The sequence below is a fragment of the Heteronotia binoei genome, chromosome 7, assembly GCF_032191835.1.
Source record: "Heteronotia binoei isolate CCM8104 ecotype False Entrance Well chromosome 7, APGP_CSIRO_Hbin_v1, whole genome shotgun sequence".
NCBI lineage: Eukaryota > Metazoa > Chordata > Lepidosauria > Squamata > Gekkonidae > Heteronotia > Heteronotia binoei.
In genome coordinates this window covers 114,277,709-114,303,804 of record NC_083229.1, presented here as the reverse complement: position 1 = coordinate 114,303,804, position 26,096 = coordinate 114,277,709, and the positions used below count along the sequence as shown (strand labels likewise).

The following is a 26,096-nucleotide window of genomic DNA, read 5'->3' as shown; positions in this document are numbered from 1 at the left end:
TCAAGCAGTTTTCAAGGAAACAGTTTATAATTTTAATTTGCATTCAGGACTCCCTTTGGGATGGAAAAAACTTTGGTTGGCCTAACAAGTTATTTTTTGCCAGGATAATGACAGGAGGAGTGCATCCCTAGTGACTGCCCTGGACCTCTCAGCAGCTTTTGAAACCATCAACCACAGTATCCTTCTGGAGAGGCTTCCTGGGCTGGAATTTGATGCACGGTGCATGCTTCAGTGGTTCCATTTTTACCAGACTAACTCATTGCTGAAGGTGGTGACAGGGGACTGATGCTCACCTGGGGGTGGAGGGTGTCCCATAGTGGCCCATCTTCTCCTTCATCTGGAAGGAGAGCTAGTTTGGTGTAGTGGTTAAGTGCATGGACTCTTATCTGGGAAAACTGGGTTTGATTCCCCACTCCTCCACTTGCAGATGCTGGAATGACCTTGGGTCAGCCATAGGTCTGGCAGAGATTGTCCTTGAAAGGGCAGCTGCTGTGAGAGCCCTCTCAGCCCCATCCACCTCACAGGGTGTCTGTTGTGGGGGAGGGAGATAAAGGAGATTGTAAGCCACTCTGAGTCTCTGAGATTCGGAGTGGAGAGCGGGATATACATCCAATATCTTCTTCATCATCATCTTCATGCTATTTAACTTCTGCATGAAACCACTGACAGAGGTCATCCACGTACCAGGGGTGAGTTGCAACCACTAATCCCTCTAAGCTGTGGAGCTTTGTGAGCAAAAATTCTACTTTGTGAGCTTCTGGCATTAAAGTTGTGAGCTACTGCATGGATTAGTTTGCTCTGGGGCCATTTTTCCTAAGCTAAGACACAAATGTGTTTCCAGAGACTAAAAAACTGAGCTAGCTCACACTAACTCAGCTTAGAGGGATCCAGGTGGGCAGCCATGTTGGTTCGAAGCAGCAGGACAAAGCAAGAGTGCTTTGTTCTTCAGTTTAGAGGGACACTGGTTGCAACCAATATGATTCAACCAATATCCAGCTCTGTTCCTCCTCAACAGGGCTGGCGCCAGGGTTTTGGGAGCTCTAAGCACCCACCCACCCCACCCCTGACCTCTGAAGTCTGGCTTGGTATTCCCTGCCTCCCTCAGCGGAGTCCTGAACACCCCAGAGATAATCCAGAATGCCCTCCTGCCCCTCTAGCTCCACAGCAGGGCACTGGGCAAACAGCAAATCCGCTTGGCGGGTCCCTACTCAGGTTCCCCCCCTCCCCTGGGAAGTGGAGGGAGTGTCTGCTGACTACCGCCCACCCCTGTGGTGCCGGCATGCCCTAGGTGGCTGCCTACTTGGCCTACTGGGGCATGCCTGCCTGCTCCTCAACAGCTAAGTCTGTGTTATCCATACCCAAAGATAGTAACGGGATGGGTGAAGGTCAATAAACTGAAGCTCAGTCCTAACAAGACTGAGGTGCTGTTAGTCAATGAAGAAGCTGCTTGGGGACTGCAGAACCAGGCCAGTCCTGAAGGGGTTGAACTCCCCCTGAAGGAGCAGGTTCATAGCTCAGGGGTGCTACTAGAGCCTGGCCTATGTTTATGAGGCTCATTTTTGCTCTGTGGCACGTTGCTCTGTGGCACATTTTAGCATAACAGCCTTAAAATGGATAGCTTTTATGGTGCTTATTTTCAAAGGTTTTTTTTTTTAAAAACAGCTTATGGTGTTTTTGTTTTTAAGTGCAAGCCACCTCAAGTGGGACTTTAAAGAGGCAGCATTGAAATATGCTAAATATTATGATAACTACAGTCTCTTTTGCTTTCATACATTGATTTAATACCTGAAGTGGGCGAGAAAACCTTCATCTTGATTTAGGTCGCAATGAATACAGTCAAACTACAGTAAAGTACATTTCAGCATTTTTCTCCTAGAGTTACCCTTTTAAGTTCCTTTGCTGATGGAGGATACCCACTTGGATCAGTTGGGGGAGAGACCTCAGTTATCGCAAGCGGCAAGACTACTAGCATGTGGAATCACCTTAGAACTCAGAAGTACTTAGGATCAGACTGGAGATATCTTTTAAATAATAATGATAATGATAACAGCAACAGCTTAATTTAATTTAAGAAAAACTGTGAGGATACTGTGGAAAACGGGTTTTACAACATAGTTGCATTTGTCAAAGACAATCATGTAATACAAAATGTATAAAACAGAAAATATTTCCCTTACATCCCCTTCATTATAAGTTTTATCTAAAAATACAACTGTTCTTATTTATGCTGGCATACAATTCTTTCAGACTTAATAACTAATCTGACTACAACATTAGTTTCATCATTACTACGGATTCGATATAACATATTTTGGCCACTTCTACATATTTGTTAGTACCTTTAATAGTTAAATAACATAACAAAAGGTGCAAAAGAAAGTCTATTATATATCTCATATCGAGAACCCACACATTTGAGATACTACATTTGGAACAGATTTTACTTCTACTTCTATTTCATTACCACCCTGGAGATATCTTCCTTCACCTCTGGAGCCTGCTTGCAGCTGAACAGCTGCAGTGGTACATTACACCTCCCTGATGTCTTATCTTCCAGAGCAATTAACAGTCCGCTGGCTTGTTGGCTGTATCTTTACAGACATCCCCACTCCACTGTCTGGTCTAAAACCATCCATCCTATGCAAAAAAAATAGGGATTTACTTGGCTTGGGTATCTACCAACTGATCTCTGCCAAAAGGTCTCTCTTCTGCCAATCTTCCTAAACTTTGATCTTTCTAGACCAGACAGAGATACTAAATGCTGGTACATATAACTTATGACTTGCAAGTTGTAACAGATACTCAAGAATCCTTAAAACGATGAAAGGGAGGATTCCAGGAAGGGATCTCAAAGTTTACACCCTTGACTGCCTGGGATTAAATCTATCAGCAGGTTTAAAAGATCAGTACTGTTTCTTCAATACAATGCACAAGACCTATTGCAGTTTTAATTCTGCAGAGGGGATGTTCCATTTTTCTGGCACTGATTTTGCTAGTGGTTATAGGGAGATACACTCTGGATAACTGTGCGCCAAACAGCATCTCTAAACTCTATCATGCATTGCCAAAATGGGTGTGTACACTCAGTCTAGAAAAGTGATTTTTTTAAAAAATGGTTCAGTGATGTAGAATCTTGGGCATCCTCTAATGCAGTGGTTCCCAACCCCAGGGTTGTGGACCTGTACCAGTTCGTGGCCTGTTAGAAAATGGGCCTTGAATTGTATAATTATTTTATTATATATTACAAAGTAGTAATAATAATAATAAGACATTGGATTTATATCCTGCCCTCCACTACGAATCTTAGAGCAGCTCACAATTTTCTTTATCTTCTTCCCCCACAACAGACACCCTTTGAGTTAGGTGGGGCTGAGAGAGCTCTCCCAGAAGCTGCCCTTTCAAGGACAACTCCTACGAGAGCTGTGGCTGACCTAAGGCCATTCCAGCAGCTGCAAGTGGAGGAGTGGGGAATCAAACCCAGTTTTCCCAGATAAGAGTCCGTGCACTTAACCATCACACCAAAATAAAGTACACAATTGTATCATCCCGAAACTATCCCTCCTGTGGAAAAATTGCCTTCCACAAAACCCGTCCCTGGTGCCAAAAAGGTTGGGGACACCTGCTCTAATGCAAAGACAGAGACAGAGTCAGAGATAGACTCAAGATAGATTTTGCAGCATCCTCAAGCTGGAGAACAAATAATTATTGCGGCAGCACAGATTCCAAAAGAGGGAGATGTCTTGAATCAGGACAACACTTATGCATTTGTATAAATGCAACTTGGAACCAAAGGCTAAACGTTCACATGATTAACAGGCATCACAGTTCTCAAAACATCCTGTATGCCTAAGGGTGAGGTGCAGACGGAAAGTAAAGGCTGTGTTTAAGAAGAATGACTGAGCTCTGAGAAACTGGAATTCCTCCAGGGACAAGATGGCTGATCATTTTATTAGCAGGAAGATTAACATGTCCAGGCCAGAGATTAGAGCTCATTCTCAACAAGAAATATAACTCAGGATAGAGGGTGGGGCATTATGGAACCTGACAATTCTAAGGAATGCCAAAGAGAAGTGATGGGGAACTAGATCTAGAAGAACGTGGAAACAAAACCAAAGGCAATATAAGGAATTCAGATGATGAGATTCTTAAAGCACTATTTCAATATATAGGGGGCAAAAATAGAAATAAAAATAAATATCAAATGGTTATCTACAGTTTCTGGTGCTGCTCTGACATCTTACCAATTCCTCATTGTTAGATCATAGAGCCATTGTACTGTACTTCAGGGAATTACGTTTCCTTTCATATAAATAACATCTTTTAAAAAGCAATCCCAAGGAACCAGTCATACAAGAGTCAACAGCCTTTCTGACTGAATCCTAGAGGGGAAGCCATATTAGTATGCTGCAGTCCTTATGGCACCATAGAGACTAATGAATGTACAGTGCTGTGAGCTCTCTTGAAAAAGAGCCCATTTTCCCCCCTAGATGCATGAAGTGTTACATTCATTTGATACACATTCTCTTTCTTTCCCACATATAAACACACACACAGCAGAAGGGTGAGGAGTTATTGCCAAGAAGGACTAAAAGCCCAGTTTTCCTGGTCATTGGCGTGTTATGTTTCATCACAGAGCAAAGATGAAAACCTCCAGGAAAAAGAGTAAATGAACCTCTCTCAGACTGGCTGTGGACTCCCAACTACTGGACGCAGGGCTTTTTTTGTAGCAGGAACACCTTTGCATATTAGGACACACACTCCTGATGTAGCCAATCCTCCAAGAGCTTACAGGGCTCTTAATACAGGGCCTACTGTAAACTCTCAGAGTATTGGCTACATCAGGGAGGTGTGGCCTAATATGCAAAGGAGTTCCTGCTACAAAAAAAGTCCTGACTGGATGAACAACAATGAATCTGAAGAGTATCCCTAAAATAAAGACACCCCCTCCCCTCTTTTAAAGCCAGCTAACTACCGGCCCTGTTCCCTTCTGAATTCACATTTGGTAATACCAAATCTGCATATGAAGTCCAGGTTGGTTAATGTAAATGGTAGAAGTGTATTTTTTAAAAATGAAGATAAGCATTCATAGGAGAGATTCAGTCTCCTTGCATACCAAAGCTCACTGCAGACAAGCACAAAGTTTCTGGTTTAGCTAGACCCTGGAAACAAAAAAAAAATCTTGAAACTAGCTCTGAATTTAGCCACAATTTGCAGATCACAAAATCACCGCAATAAAGATAGGTGCAGAAAGGGAAGATATTTCTATAAACCTGAGAGATTGGAGCTTTGTAGAAAATATTTATACCCTCCCTGCCTTTCCTTTTGGCTCAAGGTGGCATTGTCTCCATCAGCCTGTCATTTTGTTAAAGATGCCTTCTTCTTATTTCTCCCATGGGATCCAGGGAACTGGGCAAAGGAAGCTCTGGCTCTTTCCTTCCTTTCCAGGGGACTGGGAGGGGGAGCCTCAGCCAATAGAAGGAAGAGAGGCTTGGCTCAGTAGCTCTGCTGTGCAATTGAGACAGCCTAGCAAAGCAAGCTCTCCCTCCCTTTCTCCCCAAGGGAGGAGCCTCATCACATGGAGAAAATAGAGGTTTTGCTCTGTAGCTCCTGTGCAATTGAGCAAGCCTTGCAAAGCAAGCTGTAATGAAGAAGGAAGCAAGAGAGAAGGAGAAGGAAGCAGAAGACAGCCAGTTGCTCGGGGGCATGATAGGAACCCTCTGAGGGCCTGATTTGGCCCCCAAACTGCATGTTTGACACCCCTGCTCTAACGTTTGCTTAGAATTGTGCTGTTACATGTCCTTTGAATGAGTACTTTTTAATTAGTTACATGTGAATAAAGTACTCAGTACTCATCACATTGCTCTTTTTTTTTGTTCTGTCAGATTTACAGTACTAGTTACAGCTTTCAAGACTAACACGGGCTCCTGAAAATCTATTACAAATCTTGAGATTATACTATAGCCACAAATAGCACTGTTATTGTTCTGTTGTCAACGTTATGTTGCAGCCCTAAAGAGCAGGAAGATTGTGCCAAGCCAGTTAATTCTGAACCACAAGGCTAACGATACAATGGAGCAGGCTCACACAGTGCAGGAACAATACAATGCAGAAATAGAGTTGTGGGAGGTTGTTATAATTGGAATGCTTCACAATATGGGGATGTAAGGAAGAGAAAGTGTGTCCATTGAAAGGCTAATCTCTGTGTGCCAGAAATGCAGGAATGTTAGACACCGGTAAAGAAAGTAAGAGTTATTTTTCCAATAATGCTTAAAACAAGACTGAGAATAAAAAGGGAGAGAACCCATATTGGACACTTTATGGAGTGAAAGAGATAGCTAACAGGGTTAACCAAGTCCACATACCAAGATGAAATGCTTCAGAAATGACAACTGGTAACACAATGGGCGTTTTCGCACTGACCTTAAGCGGTAGCGACGCCCCTCTTCACCACGCAGGATCTGCGCGGATTTCGCACTAATTGCCGCGGAGCAACCGGAAGAGCCGGAAAGCCCCGCGGCTTTTGTGGCACAAACGGAAACCGGCAAAAACCAGTTTCCATTTGCGCCGCAAAAGCCGCGGGACTTTCCGGCTCTTCCGGGTGCTCCGCGGCAATTAGTGCGAAATCCGCACAGATCCTGCGCGGTGAAGAGGGGCGTCGCTGCCAATTAAGGTCAGTGCGAAAACGCCCAATATGACAGCCCATTTGTTCTGGGACTAACCTGCATGCCCACATAATTCCACAGCTAGCCTTTTCTACATGGTACCCCCCCCCCAAACAAAAATCTTGCCCCACACTGCTTCCATTTATGCCTTGATTTCTGCGTGCATTTTTGTGCCTTTAGTTTTTGCTTCTTTTGTTTGTTTGTCCCCCACCCTGGGGTTTTTCCCAGTTCTTTTGAGACCACTTTTATCCCAATATTTTTCTGGAAGTATACTTTTCCCTCATGCATAATGTTTCCCATCCATTTCCAGCCCACTTTTAAATATGGACTGTAATCACTGCAAACCACTCCCTCTTCTCCCACCCTGAAGACAAGTGTTAATTTTCAATTTTTTTAAAACGGCACTAAAAGATCAGTAAACCATTGTGAAGATTGATTTAGCAGGTTCTCTGAACTACCAGTTTTCATTTTTTTAAAAGACCAATTTCATACTAGACCTTTAATCCTAGTTTAGCCCTGTCCCAAAACTGATATTCTACACTAGAATAAGAGAATCAGAGAAACCAAGTTAGTGATTCTATGATTTTAATGTAGGATGTCAGCTTGGGGGCGGGCTAAACCAGGATTAAAGGTCTAGTGTGAAATTTAAGTCTCTAGCCTTGTCTATTCTGAAGATATGCCTTTTTCTTCATATCTCCACAGGGGAGAAGGCTAGAGACTTGCTTAAGAGAACATGCTAAACCTATCATTACTATGGTACATATCAATATTTTAGTGCCTTTTTTTGGAGAAATGTAGCCATGACTTTGCCATATCAACATAAGTATGAGCAAAAAATAAATAAAAAGGGGAGTATTCTGTGATGCTGCTGATAGTGCCACTGGTGCCTTGATTATTTAAGGTATGTGCAGGGGGTGGGGGTGAGGGGATGGACCTGACTCCACAACTGTGAAAAGGAAGACAGCAGGCAGGACGTGTGGAAGACCCATGCCCAAACTGATTCCATTGCTTGTGGATCCACTGCCAAGGCAATCAGGAGTAAGTCAATCATGTGGAAAAGCCCAATGAAAAAGCAGTACTGGCTGCAAACCGGCTTCCAGTGTAAGGTGCTTGTACTTACCTTTAAACTGTTCATGGCACTAGGACTCAAATATCATGAGAACTACTTGTCAAGTTCAAGTCAGTCCAGCAACACCTCTGGATAATTACACATACTGCAGTTGGCTCACTTGAATATTACTCACTGAAGAGCCTTTGGGAAGTTTGTAAATGAAGAGAGAGTTTGACTAACGATTCCTTTCGGTGTTATGTATATTCGTAGGCTGCTTCTTTTTGTATATTTAGTTCCTCATGAAATGGCAAATCAGGTATGTGTGCTGGACTTACATATGAATATATGAACATATGAGGCTGCCTTATACTGAATCAGACCTCGGTCCATCAAAGCCAGTATATGTCTATTTAGACTGGCAGCGGCTGTCCAGGGTTGCAAGCTGAGGTTTTTCACACCTATTTGCCTAGACCCTTTTTAGTTGGAGATGCCAGAGATTGAACCTGGGACTTTCTGCTTACCAAGCAGATGCTCTGCCACTGAGCCACTGTGCCTCCCCGATTTTATTTAGTGTAGGTTTTAGTTTTTGTAAGTTGTTGGTGAGCTATGGCAAGGATGATGTAGACATTTTTGATCTAGTAAATACATAAATATTTCACAGACTTTTCACATTGCACATTATTCTGCAGTTCTGAAAGGAGTATTTCTTATGGAAAACTGCAGCTCCCTACAGCTCCTTCACTACATGCAGAAATTCCCCACCATATCCTCATCCCCTCCCAAGCAATGGTAATAACCTGGGGGAGGGGAGATGACGTCAAGCAAGCAAGAATCAAGGATCAATTTATTTTAACTTGACTGGAAGCTGACCGAGAGTGGGAGGATAAAGGAGAGGAAGTTGCAGTAGTCAACAAAATGACAAAGCTTTGAGTTGCGTTTTGGCATGTTGGAAGCCAAAGTATGACAACAAACATCATACTGACAGCAAGAGATAATTGCAGATTCCTGCTATTTTAATGTGAGATTTACCTATGTTTGTGAAACAGGAAAAAGATCATTATTTAAACAGCTAGGAATCACTGCTGCTCTATTGTGAACTTTTTAGGAAGGGAAAGTCCTATTTTTAATAGAAAAATTAGAGCAGTTAATGGGTTAAATCTTTTTACATTGTTAGTTTGCCCTTATCCAAGGAGTTCAAGAAGGTGTCAGAGGTTTTTCCCTCCTCCATTTTATCCTAACAACCTCATGAAGGAATGAGCAGGGCTTTTTTGTAGCAGGAACTCCTTTGCATATTAGGCCACACACCCCTGATGTAGCCAATCCTCCTGGAGCTTACAGTAGGCCTTGTACTAAGAGCCCTGTAAGCTCTTGGAGGACTGGCTACATCAGGGGTGTGTGGCCTAATATGCAAAGGAGTTCCTGCTACAAAAAAATCCCTGGGAATGAGTATTTTTAATAGCCTTACAAGAATTCCAAACACTTAATTTAACGTTCCCCACTGAATTGCTCCCAAGCTCTAAGGCAGGGGTCCTCAACCTACGGCCCGCGGGCCAGATGCGGCCCGCTGAGGACGTTTATGCGGCCCGCCGGGTTATGGCAAAATCAGACCGGAAGTGACGTTTGACCTAAACTTGCGTTAGCAACGCACACTTCCGGCACTGGGCTGAGGCGGCGGAGACAGAGTGTGAGGTGATACCGAGGTGAGGTGAGTTCCCAGGCCAGGGTGTGTGGTGTGGGGAAGGGAGAGAGATGCAGAAGACGGAGAACTGACGGCCCGCGGCCTTGTACAGTAACAGCAGTCCGGCCCTCCAACAGTCTGAGGGACAGTGAACTGGCCCCCTATTTAAAAAGGTTGAGGACCCCTGCTCTAAGGCTTCTTGGTTGGACTATATGGCCCTGAGGATGTGATGCTTATAATTTAATATCACAGGAAAAGGAAAGGGCCCCTGTGCAAGCACCAGTCGTTTCTGACTCTGGGGTGACATTGCTTTCACAACGTTTTCACGGCAGACTTTTTATGGGGTGGTTTGCCATTGCCTTCCCCAGTCATCTACACTTTCCCCCCAGCAAGCTGGGTACTCATTTTACCAACCTCGGAAGAATGGAAGGCTGAGTCAACCTCAAGCCGGCTACCTGAAAACCCAGCTTCTGCCAGGGATCAAACTCAGGTTGTGAGCAGAGTTTAGGACTACAGGTTAAATTAAATCACAGGACTCCAGGTTAATTTAAAACAAAACTTTATTTGTACAATAAGCGCATTGGTTTCAAGATGTTTATAGCTTAATTCTTCAGTGAATAATAATAACTTCTGACTGAGGTGTCAGTCTTTCACTTCACACACTCCTCACTCTCAAATCCTCCTTTCTCTCCCTAACTCAACTTTTGGACAGCTTCTGTCTCTCGCACTCCTTGTAATAAGCTAACAAGATTAGGTTTTGGCTCTCTATCTAGCCCCAATATGCCCTCTAAGGTATTCTACTTTTCTTCTCTAGAATCTTAATGCCTTTCACAGCACTAGTATGGGCATCTAATCAGAAGACTGCTTCTCAGACTCCACAGATGGCTTATTGACCATGACTGACTGTTAACTGCTGTCACTTTGCTGAGAGTTCACTGCGGACTGACTGACTGAGAGAGCCAGTTTGGTGTAGTGGTTAAGTGTGCAGACTCTTATCTGGGAGAACCGGGTTTGATTCCCCACTCCTCTACTTGCACCTGCTGGAATGGCCTTGGGTCAGCCATAGCTCTGGCAGAGGTTGTCCTTGAAAGGGCAGCTGCTGTGAGGGCCCTCTCCAGCCCCACCCACCTCACAGGGCGTCTGTTGTGGGGGAGGAAGGTAAAGGAGATTGTGAGCCGCTCTGAGACTCTTCGGAGTGGAGGGCGGGATATAAATCCAATATCTTCTTCTTCTCTCTCCCCCCCTCCAAACACATACTTTTTAGCTCCACCCACACACTCTCATTCACCAACCAATCACCTCAGTAACACATTCCCCCTTTCTCTACTGCAACTTACCAGCAACTAAAGGAACACACATATATAAATTCAAATCATTACAGATAGCTTGATTCAAGTGTGATATTTTTCTCTCTTACCTCTTTTTCAGACTGACAACTTTCCATATTGTGACAGGGTTCCTTTTAGTAATACATCCAACATTGTTTTGCAAATATGTTGCCAAATCTAACATTTATTATTTTATTTATTTCATTAGATTTGTATCCCACCCTCCCCTCATGGGTTCAGAGCAGCTAACATTTTAAAATCAACAATTCGAATTAAAAACAAGACAATATAATAAAAACAACAATACACCAATTTACATAACTAAATTCAATTTTTTTAAAAAACAACCTTATGGAATATGCTAATCTGACAAGTGTTAACTGGCCCAAGGTCACACCCAGCAAGATTCCTGGCTGAATAGGGATTTGAATCTGTGTCTCACAAATGCTGGTCGGGCAGTATCCATTACGCTACACTGGCTCGTTTGCAGAATATGGTTTTATCTGCCTAGAACTTGAAAAGTGCAGCAGGTTACAGTACACCTCACTGGCAAAAGGAGGAGAGATTGTTTTATTACTTGAAATGTGGCCTGAAGGATCCATTCGAGATCACTAGAAACAATGGCTACTCCTTAGGTTACTTCAGCCTGCCTCTTTGTTGCAAATGGAGAAAGAAGCCAAGAGCAATCAAGGTAACTGTTTTCCTTCTCCTCCTCCTCCTTCATGACCTCTGCGCCATTAGATCCCCCTGAAACATTATCAGCACCTGTAACTCCAAGCACCATACCTGACACAACCAGAAACATAAGCCTCATTCGGAGAAATATAGATAGCATCAACACCATTAGTGCGCCCAGGATCATCTAACATCCCAGCCTGATGTGCACAGCTTGCAGCCAGTTTTGTTTTAAAGTCTGGAAACAAACCTGGATGGATGCAGTCAAGCACGTTGTTCTCAACAGATTAGTATTTCTACTGGCAGGACTTTGTGGCCTATGAATCTTTTTCGCTAACACATCCGTGACATTAACCTCTTTTTGGACGAAAGCCCAGTACATGAAGCAGAGAAATGAGAGTGTTCGGCTGGTATTGCGTTCTTCCTACCTGAAGATTTTCTTACCAAAGCCATTTAAACTTACCAAAGCCATTTAGGCTGAGTTTCATTAGGATGATGAGATCCTCAGTTCTAATATATAAATCAGAAGTAGACTGCGGTCCATTTCAATTTTTACCTGACAGAGTAGGTTCTTTTCTAGCAACCACACAGTGGGGTAAATCAAATAAATAAGCTCCTTCCATGTTAGCTTCTAGCTGTGACACAGGTTGATCATAAGCTTTCTTTGTAGATTTTAGGGTCTCATCCAATGCTCCCTCTGAGCTGTGGAGTCTTGTGAGCAAAAATTCTACTTTGTGAGCATAAAAATTGTGAGCCACTGCATAAATTAGTATAATCTGGGGCCATTTTTCCTGAGCAAAGACAAAAATGTGCAAGCCAGAGACTAAAAAAACTATGAGCTAGCTCACACTAACTTGCCTCTAGAGTTTAATGGAAAGGATTCATACAGCAAGACTAAGACAGCCCTGCTGCCTCCTAAGACTAGTAGTCTTTATTAAAAGATACGTGGCTGCAATCCACAATGATATGGGGTTAACTTTCACTGCTCCCAATATGACCACTATTTTACAAGCCAAGACAATCACAGATATATGGCACCAACTCTGTAAATCAGGGGTCCTTGAATATGATACTCAAGAAGACTGAAACTGAAATTATTGGAATGCATTATTAGCACCAAATTGTTTTTAAAATGTTTTGTTATATTGTTTAAGGTTTTAATTAGTCAATGTTTAATATCTGTACATGTTTTTACTGTTGTGAGCCGCCCTGAGCCTGCTTCGGCGGGGAGGGCGGGATATAAATCCAATAAAATAAAATAAATTTAAAAAAATAAAATAAATAACCCCTGGGGTGGATCGGTATCAGTCCGTGGCATATTAGCAACTAGGCAGTGAGTTGTATAATTATTTCATTATATATTATAATATAGTAGTAGTAATAATAATAATACATTGGATTTATATCCTGCCTTCCACTCCGAATTTCAGAGTCTCAGAGCAGTTAACAATCTCCTTTATTTTCCTCCTCCACAACAGATACCCTTTGAGGTGGGTGGGGCTGAGAGAGCTCTCACAGAAGCTGCCTTTTCAAGGACAACTCTGCAAGAGCTATGGCTGACCCAAGGTCATTCCAGCAACTGCAAGTGGAGGAGTGGGAAATCAAACCCGGTTCTCCCAGATAAGAGTCTGCACGCTTAACCACCACACCAAACTAATAGAAATAAAGTGCACAACTAAATCATCCTGAAACCATCCACCCTCCACCCCGGTCCGTGGAAAAATTGTCTTCCATAAAACCAGTCCCTGGTGCCAAAAAGGTTGGGGACCATGGCTGTAAATGATTATTCATCTGTATAGCTAACCTTAACGCAAAAATTTCAAAACTGTCTTGCCTTAAAATAAACCATTAAAAAAAAAACACATCTGTTTTAAGGCAAGAAAGTTTTGAAATTTTTATGTTATGATGAGCTATACACAGAGTTTGTTTTTTTCTGGGGGAAAAAGGTGCCAGAACTCTCAAGAGGGAAATGAAGAAGAAACACATGGGTGCTCCCAGGAACTTTTAAACATTTTTTGAGAATTTTGTTTCCACAAAAAGATTCTGGAACTTCATTCCACTACATTCCCCCCCAGGGGGGAAAACATCTGGCAATATGGCTGGATAATCATTTGCAGAGTTGGTGCTATATATCTATGATTGTTCTTGGCTGCAGTCCTTCTCTCCACACGGAAAGAAGTAGGTAGGATGGCTGGGAGATTTAAATCAGGAAAGCAGCACAGGAAAAGGGGTCAACACCCCCCACAGCTGTGATCTGTATCTTCTTCCACCCCAGCTCACTATTTTTAAATGATGGAATATCTAATAACAAACCTCCTACAATGGGGGGGGGGGATCTAGTTTTTACAACAATGACTTTTTTTTCAAAATTGGAAATTTTGGGGAACAATAAATAAGATTCCTAGACAAACAGTTTATCCTCAGGAATTAATGAAATACTCTTTAAGAGAAGCTTTAATCACCCAATACGCACACATTGATTTATATCTTGCTTTTCTCCCCAAAACACTGCCCCGTGGCGCAGAGTGTTAAAGCTGCAGTACTGCAGTCCTAAGCTCTGCTCATGACCTGAGTTCAATCCCCGGCGGAAGCTGGGTTTTCAGGTAGCCGGCTCGAGGTTGACTCAGCCTTCCATCCTTCCGAGGTCGGTAAAAAGAGTACCCAGCTTGCTGTGAGGAAAGTGTAGATGACTGGGGAAGGCAATGGCAAACCATCCCGTAAAAAGTCTGCCATGAAAACGTTGTGAAAGCAACGTCACCCCGGAGTTGGAAACGACTGGTGCTTGCACAGGGGACCTTTCCTTTCCTTTCTCCCCACAGTTGGGACTCAAAGTGGCTCAGAACTCTGAGGGAGGACCTACCAGGGCCAGGCCCAACAGTAACCATCAAGTGACTTACTACTGTGTGACTTCTGTGACTCATTCAGAACTGGCTGTTTGCTACTGTTCAACAGCAGCCAGCCTATGAAAGCCAGGACAGTCTAGTGGTTAGAGTTTCGATTCTGGGAGACCGTTCAGATTCCCACTCTGCCATGGAAGCTCACCGGATGACCTTGGGCCAGTTATGTATTCTCAACCAAATTTACCTCACAGGGTTGCCCATAGGGATAAAATGGAGAAGAAAACAACATGAGCTGCTTTGAGTCCTCAGAGCTGAGAAAGGCAAGGTATAAATGCGGTAAATAAATAATAAATACTTCTGAAGATAGGGGGCAGATAAAAAATCGGTAGGTGAGTGGTTGTGAAGGAGAGAAGAAGCAGTGAAAGGTGAAGATATGAAGTTGCCAGGAGGAGGAAAAGAGGATACAGGGGGAAATGAGGTGCCCGCTACAAGACCTTTTGGGTTTCACCACTGGGCAACAGGGCCCAGTGGTCAACACTGGGTCATAGTTTTCCCAGGCAGAGCTTACAAGGGGAGGGAGCAAGAAGAAATGGTGAAAACAGAGGGGGAAGAAAAAAGTGGGTTGGCTGGCAGGAGTTAAGGAGAGAAGGAAGGAAGAAAGGGAGGAGGCTATGGAGACTGCCAGGGAAAGGAAAGAGAAAACTGTCGGGAAAGATTAAATGAGATGCCCACCGCAAATTCTTGCAGGCTCCCTGCTTGCCTAACTTAATATCCAAATACTGTGTCTTAGCAAAGGGGCTGAGTACAGTCATTCATATCACAGATGTACACAATACGAACAATTGCATCCTTCCTTCCCTGTTATGCTGACTGATGTTGCTGGGACTAAGACAGCAAAGAAGGCAAGCCACTATCCATCCCTTTTCCACTTATCACCTCTGATCAAGACCTAAGCTAGGAGGGGGAGCAGAAACTTCTGGGAATTAAGTTACCTTTGTTATATCTTCAGCTATAATTTAGTGAGGCGCAAATGGGTAGTGTGAGGGGGCCCAGTATGTCAACATTGGGGAACGTCTGCTCTCTCTACTGAACCGCGGAAGCACATAACACAAGCCAGAAATCAGGAAATAAGACATTCGGAATTATTATTCATTTGGTGCTAAAACGTTGACGATTTGGGTACAGATATATTAGTCTCTTGAACCCTGATGTACAGCCGACAGAACTATGCCTATTTAAAGGCAAGCAGCAGCTGTCTGTGGCTCTTAATCAAGACTAGTGCCTGGGAATAAATCACCGCCTTTTCAGAGACTGCGTTTTTCAAATAACTGCAATTCCTGCTCTTTCTGCCCTATTCCTAAAAATATGAGGTGGCACACACAAGAGACTTGCTTACAAGAACAGAGACATATGGATGCTTCTCTTTCTCAGCAAGCCTACATTTTCTCTGTTAAAAAGACATGAAATGAACTGTAAACAAATGCAAACAAGTTGAAAAGAAGGCTAATTCAAGAAACTAATTCAGAAGTGGACGAATTCAGAACTTTAAAACTGTCTCAAAACTTCCCATTCGTCCATTTGCCATTGCAAAGCGTTGACAATCTCCCCAGAGACATGCCACTTCGAAGGACCAGGATAGAAGCGCTTCCAGCATGCAGAATGCCTCTGTAAAATGCTAATTAACACATTCTTGTCATGACCTGCTGCTGTATTAAAGGTTTTCTCATATGCTTCACGGGAAATGTACAGCTGCTGAAAATTCAGCACTAATTAAATGGCGGGTATATTAAGAAGTGGAGAGACTCCTACAGACAGGAGGGTACATGGACTGGTGTGAACTTTGCCAGCCAATCCAAAAAGCAGCATAACAGGAGTTCTACAAGCAGCTGCCCAGTGGCAAGACCTTCTTCTTCTTCTTCACTGCAAACTTCCATTGATTCCATGCCATTTTAATATTATGGGTTACCCCAAACAATTCTGAGAGGTATAGATTAGTGATGTGCTTAGAGATTCTGCTAAAGATTCTTATTTCCCCATCCTCCTTCCAACAATTCCTACAGTTCCCTGGGAAGGGGGCAATTACTGTTAAACCAGTTTAAGTCTACAATGTACACATTTGCAACCATAAAAATAGTACATAGCTACAAGGAATCAGAGCTATTGAGACTGGAAGAAAGAAGAAATGAAGGGCAGAATATCAGTTTCCAAATTTAAAAGGGTTGCTAAAATCTAAAATGCCTAATTAGATCCAGTTTCCAAATGGACCTTATTCATTCTCAGGGAGCTCTAAAACATTATGAACACATTAAGGAACTCTGGTATTTAATAACTAGTCTGTCAAGCAGAGAGTATTTTTACCTTTCAGTAAACCACTTTCTGATGGAAACAATCCCAGAATGTTTCATTCAGTGACCCAAAGATAGTTCTTAAATCTATTTCAGATTCCCTTAGAATGGTGAGAAATATTTTATATTCTCTTCTGACATCTATTATTGCATACACGCGCATGAACGAGACTCAGAATTTCATAGTCAAAGGAAGTCAGTTAGGAGAGACTGCACTGTAAATCTACATAATTTCTTCAGTGTAAAAATAAGTATATTGCTTCTCTTTGTTAAATGTTGAAATATAAGAAAGGTCAAAGAATTTTCTGTGATTATCCATCCTTCTATCAAATCTATTCTTTCTTGGTCATTTAAAGACTGTGAGATGACTAAAACTAAATTAAGCATAATAATAATATATATTTCTAAGTTAAAAACTTGGATGCCAAAATGAACTCCTTGAGCCCACTATTTTCTTTTTCCTTTTTAAATTACCCAAGTATAACATTCCATCAGGTTGTGCTTTTATATAGCACTGATAAAACTGAACCCCTTCAGCTATGATACTGAAAAGCACAAGGAAGCTAGGAAACAGAACCCCAGAGTCATGCACTGGCTCATAAGTGTTATTTTTAAAACATGGAGAAAGGAGAAAAACTACTGTAAAGCAGTCCCTTGGAATCCTTATGCCGGCAAGGTGGTGAGCCTTGTAGTTGACTGTGTCAAATCCTGCCATCAGTTCTAAAAGCAACAGCAGCAATGAACCACCATGATCCAAGCATCTCCAGAGGTCATCTGGTAGGGTGACCAGTGCAGTCCCCGCCCCATGGCTGGGGTGAAAGCTGGACTGGAAAGGAACCAGGATGGAAGCCTCATCCAAGAAGACCTGGAGCTGCTCAGCCACTCTCTCTCCACTACCTTGCCCAAAAATGAGAGGTTTGAGGACTTCAGGGTCCAATGATGACTTTTTTTCAGGAGTGGATGCACCACTGCCTCCTTCAAGCCCCTTGGGGAATATCCCAGAAGACAGGGATAGGCTGATAATATCTCCCAGGGGTACCTGCACACCATCTCTGCAAGCCTTGACCAGCCAAGATGGGCAGATGGGCATAGGTCAAGGGACAAGTGGTGGATCTCATAGCTGCCAAGACCTTGTCTATTTCCTCCCAGTTTGTTATTTGCATTGTTTTCTACTTTGGTAATATTGGTCTCATTGCACTGTTCATTAGTTGTTTTATGCTGTCTGATTGCACTGTTTATATACTGTAATCCCCCTTGAGTCTCATTTAGGAAGACAGACTATAAAACAAACAAACCAAAATTGATCCAATATCTCTAAAGTGAGTAAGTGTGCCTAGGAATGCCAAAAATAACTCATGTTTGGTTAAAAAGTTACCTAATTTTAGAGACGCAACTTAATTATCTTGGCATTAATTTTCTTATAACACTTGAAGTTATAAGGACCTTTTGCTGCAAACCTATACTCAAACAACTATAGATAAATGCCACTTTAGACAGTGAAACACATCCCACCCACCACCTACCCCCGTCCCTTGGCTATTATTCTCTTGTGGATGTACTCTGATTTGAGATTTGAGGATGAGAACTGTCTGCTTTTGAAACAAGTTAGTGTTAATTTATACCATGAGAAAAAGATGCACATTTTACATTGAGTTTTACCTTTCATTGATAATACTGGGAATAAATTATTGTTATCACATTTATCCAAAATGTTGACAAATAGTAAAATATGTCTTAAATAGGTTACCATCAATTTACTTTGTGGGAGTTTTCTCCTCTCTGAGGAAAAACTCTTGTAGTACCCATCATATTGCACCATGACATATGGCATCTGAACAAAATCTAGGGTTGCCAGCTCTGCATTGGGAAATAACTGGAGATTTGGACAGGATCCTCATCAGGATATGGATGCCACCAAAGTCCACCCTCTAAAGTGGCCATTTTCTCCAAGGGAACTGTTCTCTGTTATCTGGAGGTCAGCTGCAATGGCAGGAGAGCTCCAGGCCCCAGCTGGAGGTTGGCAACCTCAACATCCCATTTCTGTTTCTTATTGTCAGTCTTTCAAGGGATCATGTGAATTGGTCTGATGGTCTGAAGTATAAAGCCACTTAAAGTCGTCCATTCTACGACTCTTAAATGTTCAAAGAGTTCGCCTTTGAAAAACCATTTGAGGCTTTAAGGTGAGATAAGGGTTAGGTTTAGCTCTCCATGCAAAACTGTCATGGCATTAGCAGAGAGAAGGAAAAAGAGAGAGGGGAAAGAAACTTAACCCCAAAAGAGAAGTGAAAGAGAAAAGGCTTCCTTGTATGAAGAGGAGATACCACAGTTCTTTACTTCAACTGGCACTGTGTATTACTGAAATGTAGCTCTGCCAAATAAACCCTCTTTCCAGCTCTAATTACACGATGCCAAGAACATTCAAAAAGGAATTTTTTAATAATCATTATTTTTTTTAGTTTACTCACAACATTCACTGTCTTCTGTTCGAAGTTCCAGATTATCCTTCACCATGAAGAATTTGCAGATGTCGCTGGATTGCTCACAGACCCTCAGCGGAGCTCTCTTTTAAACAAAAGTTAAAATACATACACATATTTTAAAAGTAGCAAGTGATATAGTGAGGGGGGGGGGAGAATATGTACATTAATTTTAACAAACTGACAAGATATTTCTACAGCTCATTGAAAATCCTGCCTCAAAATGCTCACTGAGCCCTGCTTTTCGACTTAATTGCTGGCTGTGGCATAGCAGATCTCGTTTCAAAAAAGTACAAATAATAAAGTGGATGCTAATTTGCAGTTTTTAAAAGAACCTTTTACATTTTTTTTGTGATACCACAATTAAGGAAGGAGTTGCTTGGTAAAGCCACGTGGCTCTGATACAACACAGGGACCCAACAGGGCGAGGCTTTATACCTGCGCTGAATTTCTTCTTTGTTGAGTACATAGGGGTTAAAGGTCCACCCACACATAAACCTGTGCATGGTCAGAGCTGCTATATGAAATACGTCACAAGTCTACATGGTACTGTACAATTTGCAGCAATAAGTGTATTGTACAATGTTGCAATGCTGTGAAAATTTCCACTTGGCTATCACCCAGACCCACCCACTAAGGAAAACACTTATACACAGCATAAAGTGCAACACCAGTTAAGAAGGATTCAATATGTTCATAAACAGCTTCTATGCCTAGTAAGGAGCATTTATTATACACACACACACACACGATGACAGGTCAGTAAAATGAGTACCCAGCTTGCTGGGGGGGAAGTGTAGATGACTGGGGAAGGCAATGGCAAACCACCCCGTAAAAAGTCTACCATGAAAATGTTGTGAAAGTTTGCACAGGGGACTACTTTTACCTTTTAAACTATACCAGGACCTTTTAAATTTTTTCTTTTAAGAACATTAGAAGAGCCGTGCCGGATTCGACCAAAGGCCCATCAAGTCCACAAATCTATTCATACAGTAGACACCCAGGTGCCTCTAGGAAACCCACAAGTAGGACGACTGTACCAGCACCCTCCCCTCTGTGCTCCCCTGCAACAGAGGTGTATGGTACTGGAAGAAGTAGCTATCCATCATGATTGGTAGCCATTGACAGCCCTGTCCTCCATGAATCTGTTCACTCCCCTTTTAAAGCCTTTCAAGTTGGCGGCCATCACCACAACCTTTGACAGTAAGTTCCAGAATTTGATTATGCATTGTGCGAAGAAGTACTTTCTTTTGTCTGTTCTGAACTTACTACCATTCACCTTCAACGGACGATCCTGGGTTCTAGTGTTATGGGGGTGAGAGAAAAATGTCTCCCTGTCTGCTCTCTCCACACAGTGCAGAATTGTACAGACCTCTATCATGTCTCCCTTTTCTTGCCTTTTTTTTCCTAAGTTGAACAGTCCTAAGAGTGGCAAGTGATTCTCATAAGGCAGCCGCTCAAGGGCCCTGATTATTTCAGTTGCTGTTTTCTGCACCTTTTCAAGCTCTTTTTGTGGTTCACTGCTGCCAGCTCGGATCCCCTCAGTGTAGAAGACGACGACTGCAGATTTATACCCCACCCTTCTCTCTGAATCATAGACTCAGAGTGGCTTACAATCTCCTATATCTTCTCCCCTCACAACAGACACCCTGTGAGGTGGGTGGGGCTGAGAGGGCTCTCATAACAACTGCCCTTTCAAGGACAACTCCTGCGATAGCTATGGCTAACCCAAGGCCATTCCAGCAGCTATAAGTGGAGGAGTGGGGAATCAAACCCGGTTCTCCCAGGTAAGAGTCTGCACACTTAACCACTACACCAAACTGGCTTTCAGTTGTATATGTGAAGTTTGGATTAGTTGCTCCAATATACAACATTTTACTCTGATTCACTCTGAATCTCATTTGCCTTCTTAATATTCATTCCACCAGTGTGAATAGATCCTTTTGGAGCTCTTCATGATCAATTTTTGTGTTAAGCTGCTCTATATAACTTAGAGTCATCCAAAAACTTGTTCATATCACTACTCACTCCAGGTTTTTTATGAACAACGTGAAAAGCACCAGTCCCAACACAGATCTCTGAGGGACTCCACTGCTCACCTCCCTCCATTGTGAAAATCGTCCATTTATTCTTTCTCTCTGCGTCCTGTTTTTAGACAATTTCCAATCCATAAGAGGATCTGTTCTCTTTTCCCATGACTCTGAAGTCTGGTGAGGGACTGTTCAAAGCCTTGTGGAAATCTGAATAAATAATGTGAACCAGCTCATCCCTGTCCCCATTTTTATTGATACTTTCAAAGAATGCTAAAAGTTAGCGAGACAGGACTTACCACCGCAAAAGCCATGTTATATTTTACAAAGCAGGGCTTGCCCTTCTATATGCTTGACAATTTTATCTTTAATACTTTCCATCAATTTAGTTGGAACAGACATCAAGCTCACCAACCTGTAATTTCCCAGATCCCCTTGGATTGTTTTTTAAACATGGGTGTAAAAGGGGCCATTCTCCAGTCATTTGGTATACAGGTTGATATTAGGCACAGATATACCAGCCAATGTCTCTTTGTTGTCGCCTCCAATACCTCTGAGACACATAATCTGACGTTGAGGAATGTGCACATATAAAACGATACAGTTCTAAACACCAAACTAACATCTGACTGTTCAGTCAAACCAAATTTCATCACACACGTACCCCAGTAGGTATGATTCAAGCATGCAGAAAAGTATAAAAGAAAGAAGTGTATTTGCTAATGATCTGGACACAGATCCATGATTTCCACAGTAAGCAAAAATTGTAATTAAAATCAGAGGCGTCTATTTTCCATAGAGCTTTACAGCCATGACATTTACATCAAATGACAGCACTGACTCTTGTATCATCAACGCCGACTGGCAGTGGCTTTCTACAGCCTTAAGCAAAGGTCTTCTCTAGTCTTCTACCTGAAAATGGTTATAACTAGAAGAAATGCCCTGGGGTTCTCAACATGAAAAATTATGAGCTATGGTTTCTTCAAAACTACAAAAGGCATTAAAACTACTCAAGGAAACTTGAACTGTCTATGTAAGTGCACAAGGCAGGATCAATCAGGCTGTCCTTCAATGGTTATATCATAACATGTAGCTTTTGAAACAATTATAATGCAATCCTAAATAGAGTTACACACATCTAAGTCCACCGAAATCAGCTGCAGAGTTATCTAGAAAAACAAACATCCTTAATTGGTATGCTTCAAGAAGCCATTTCTGTAGTTCTGCAACACTGGGTGTTTTGTCCTGTGCATGGAGTCTGTGAAGCTTCCCAAATCTTCCATTATGTTTTAATGTATTTTTTTTCTAATGGCAAACTAGAATGATGTATATATTTATGTTACATGTTAAAAGGTAAATTAGTTGGACAGGAAAAACTTCTGGGAAAGAAATGCCCTCATTTTGACCCAGGCTTATTAGCAGTAATTAACAGACATTCTCACATTCTGACAGGTTACTGTTTTATTGGTTTCCCACGCTAATGCAACCGAGATCAAAGGTTTTCTGAATTTGTTAATTTTACTATTCTGCTATTGGATTCTAACTTTGTACCACTTTGCATTCTAACCCCACAAGCTATATGTAGCTCTGCTTACTGTACCTCATTCCTCGTCTGAAGAAGTGTGCATGCACACAAAAGCTTACGTTCTGAAAAAAAAGTTTGTTGGTCTTAAAGGTGCAACTTGATTCCTGCTTTGTCCCAAATCTCTACTTAAGGAGCTGGAACCGCTAACCCTCCCTGTGACTAGACAGATTTGTTCTAGGTGCACAAACCTTAAGGGCAAGATAAATACCTTCCCGCTCAGTGCCTTCTGCCTGGTTGCAAAAGGAACTGACAACAGATGAAAAATACTGGTAAAAGAGATTGTAAACCGCTCTGAGACTCAGAGTGAAGGGCAGGATTTAAATCCAATATTATCTTCTTTATATGAAACACACCTGCACTCTGGTAGCAGAATTCCAAAAGTGCCCTAGCAATCATTTTAGGGCCACTCGCTTTTTAGAATGACAAGTTGTTGGGGGATTTTTTCTGCTTTACTGATTAATCAGAGTTTCATGATCCAACAGTAATAATTTAAAAACCCTCTCTCAACGTACTGCAGATAAATTCGTCTCAAGTAGAACTCAGTTTGATTGACAAATACTTCGATTCAAATAAAAAACATTTCAGTGGATTCATATAATCTGTATTTTTTTAAAAGAAATATATGGAATTCCATGTTCAATATGGACTGCAGTGCAGCCAGCCCTTTTCAAGGCCATTTCAAAATTCAGCAATTAATCCGTTTCATTTTTTATGAATACCAGAAGCTATTTTGTCCATAATACAAAAGTCACAAGTCTTTTTTCAGCCGTTCTGCAACGGTAGGTATATTTTCAGATTTCCAGGAGCATGCTAAAACTGCCTGTGCAGATGAACATCAATTCCTTATGTATTAAAGGGATTTTTATGTCACTCCAATAATTCCATATTAATTCATATTTCTGATAATTGCCTGCTTGCAGTTAGTGATACAGATGTGTCTGAAGAGAGAAAACGTGTTGCTTATTCACTCTTTGGGAGTAGACGGCCGATGTATTTTTTTTAATACATTTTATATATTTCCTCTTGCTGATGGTTAATAGGAGACTGTCCTTTCTGCACTGGAGGATTTTTTTGTGCCCAGAGTTAATGTGGTAGCTAATTGTCATAAATTTCATCAGTGTGAACAGAAGCAGGGGAAATAACCATTACAATATATTTCTGTTTTGAGAGACTTAATTTGCCCCTGCAAGTTTGGAGCATTGGCTGATGAGATGATTAGAGACAAATTGGTTGAAAAGACAACTATACCTCGCATAAGTTGCTTTTAATTCCAGGATTCTCTTGGAGAAAGCTATGGCAATAGCAATTCAAACTGAGGCAGCTTTGAATGAAACTAATACTCATCCCAAAGTAGCAGTTGCTTTGCCTGGCTCAAGCAATCAATTCCCCACCAGTTGTTGTTGGTCACATTTTGACCCATGATTCCCTCCAATTCCCCCCGCGTATTCCTGATCTCTAAAAAACAAGATCAGGAAGATGCTGGGGAAATTGGATGGCGCTGTGGGTCAAAATGCGGCTGTGCAGCAACCGATGGGGAATAGTTTGGTTGATCCAGGGAAAGCAGAAGCTCAGGGTGGAGCAACTGCTACTGTAGAATCAGTCTTAAGATGATAAGTTTGGGCACTGGAGCTAGAGCACAAAATGTGAACTTGTTGCAGAAAGCTCCAGTACAGACTCAAGATGCCGCAAAGGAATTAAAGGAACATACTGAAAAGTTACAAGCCAGTGAAGCAGAACATCAACAGAAATGTATTTTCATTGTGGTTCTACACAGCATCTTGGAAATTATCCTAAATGTCCTCCAAAAGGATCACAACGCAACTATTGCAAGAAGAGTGAATGCACTGTAGGAATATGTTTTAACTGCTATTTGGCTGAGACCTTAATACACTGATTTTGGGATCTCTTGGAGGCATTACTGAACAGACATAACAGGAAGACACCCAGGGAGCCTGAACTGGTGTCTGGAGGCAGTTTTGCAGTCTAACAAACTGAAGCTTAGTCCCCAAAAGATGGAAGTACTGATGTTAAAACAGAAGGTCTGGCCTGGGATTTAAGGTAACACCTATTCTGGATCACCTATCATTAGACAGACACATAAGGTCTTCCACTCACTGTAGCACATGCTGAGTTTGAGTCAGATCTTCCATAACCTAACCAAAAACTTGTGTAATAGTAGACTATTGGAGTTGGGAGTAAGCAGTGAAGTGGCCAAGTTTGCAGATGACACTAAATTGTTCAGGATGGTGAGAACCAGAGAGGATTGTGAGGCACTCCAAAGGGATCTGTTGAGGCTGGGTGAGTGGGCGTCAACATGGCAGATGAGGTTCAATGTGGCCAAGTGCAAAGTAATGCACATTGGGGCCAAGAATCCCAGCTACAAATACAAGTTGATGGGGTGTGAACTGGCAGAGACTGACCAAGAGAGAGATCTTGGGGTCGTGGTAGATAACTCACTGAAAATGTCAAGACAGTGTGCGATTGCAATAAAGAAGGCCAACACCATGCTGGGAATTATTATGAAGGGAACTGATAACAAATCAGCCAGTATCATAATGCCCCTGTATAAATCGATGGTGCGGTCTCATTTGGAGTACTGTGTGCAGTTCTGGTCGCCGCACCTCAAAAAGAATATTATAGCATTGGAGAAAGTCCAGAAAAGGGCAACTAGAATGATTAAAGGGTTGGAACACTTTCCCTATGAAGAAAGGTTGAAACGCTTGGGGCTCTTTAGCTTGGAGAAACGTCGTCTGCGGGGTGACATGATAGAGGTTTACAAGATAATGCATGGGATGGAGAAAGTAAAGAAAGAAGTACTTTTCTCCCTTTCTCACAATACAAGAACTCATGGGCATTCGATGAAATTGCTGAACAGTCAGGTTAAAATGGATAAAAGGAAATACTTCTTCACCCAAAGGTGATAAACATGTGGAATTCACTGCCGCAGGAGGTGGCGGCAGCGGCTACAAGCATAGCCAGCTTCAAGAGGGGATTGGATAAAAATATGGAGCAGAGGTCCATCAGTGGCTATTAGCCACAGTGTGTGTGTGTGTGCGTATAATTTTTTCTTTGGCCACTGTGTGACACAGAGTGTTGGACTGGATGGGCCATTGGCCTGATCCAACATGGCTTCTCTTATGTTCTTATGTAGACTGATAATATGAAGATCTGAAGGATTCAGAAGTGGAATTCAGGGTCAGTGCTACACTTGGAGCAAGTGGCAGATCCCAAAAAGAGGAGTCAAATCAAATCAAAAGATATTTGTGGCTTCTGCACCGTGATACTTTTTTGGTCTGGCAGAGAAGCTGGTCCCCCAGATCGGAAGACTCTTGTTCGCAAATGCAATATTTCCACCTTAACAGTGCTTAACAGCCAATTTGGAGACAGATTTAAAGGTTGGGGACAAGCCATGAAAACTGCTCCAG

The 26,096-nt window shown here is 42.2% G+C and overlaps 1 protein-coding gene across 1 annotated transcript in view; it reads right to left on the bottom strand.

Annotated features, from left to right (window-relative positions):
- The window catches only part of ATXN1 (ataxin 1), a 144,024-nt gene that overhangs the window by 84,251 nt on the left and 33,677 nt on the right, over nucleotides 1-26,096 (bottom strand). Inside the window, exon 2 of the mRNA XM_060244249.1 lies at nucleotides 19,045-19,141. The gene's annotated coding sequence lies outside the window, so the exon portion shown is untranslated. The remainder of the gene's footprint in view (nucleotides 1-19,044; nucleotides 19,142-26,096) is intronic.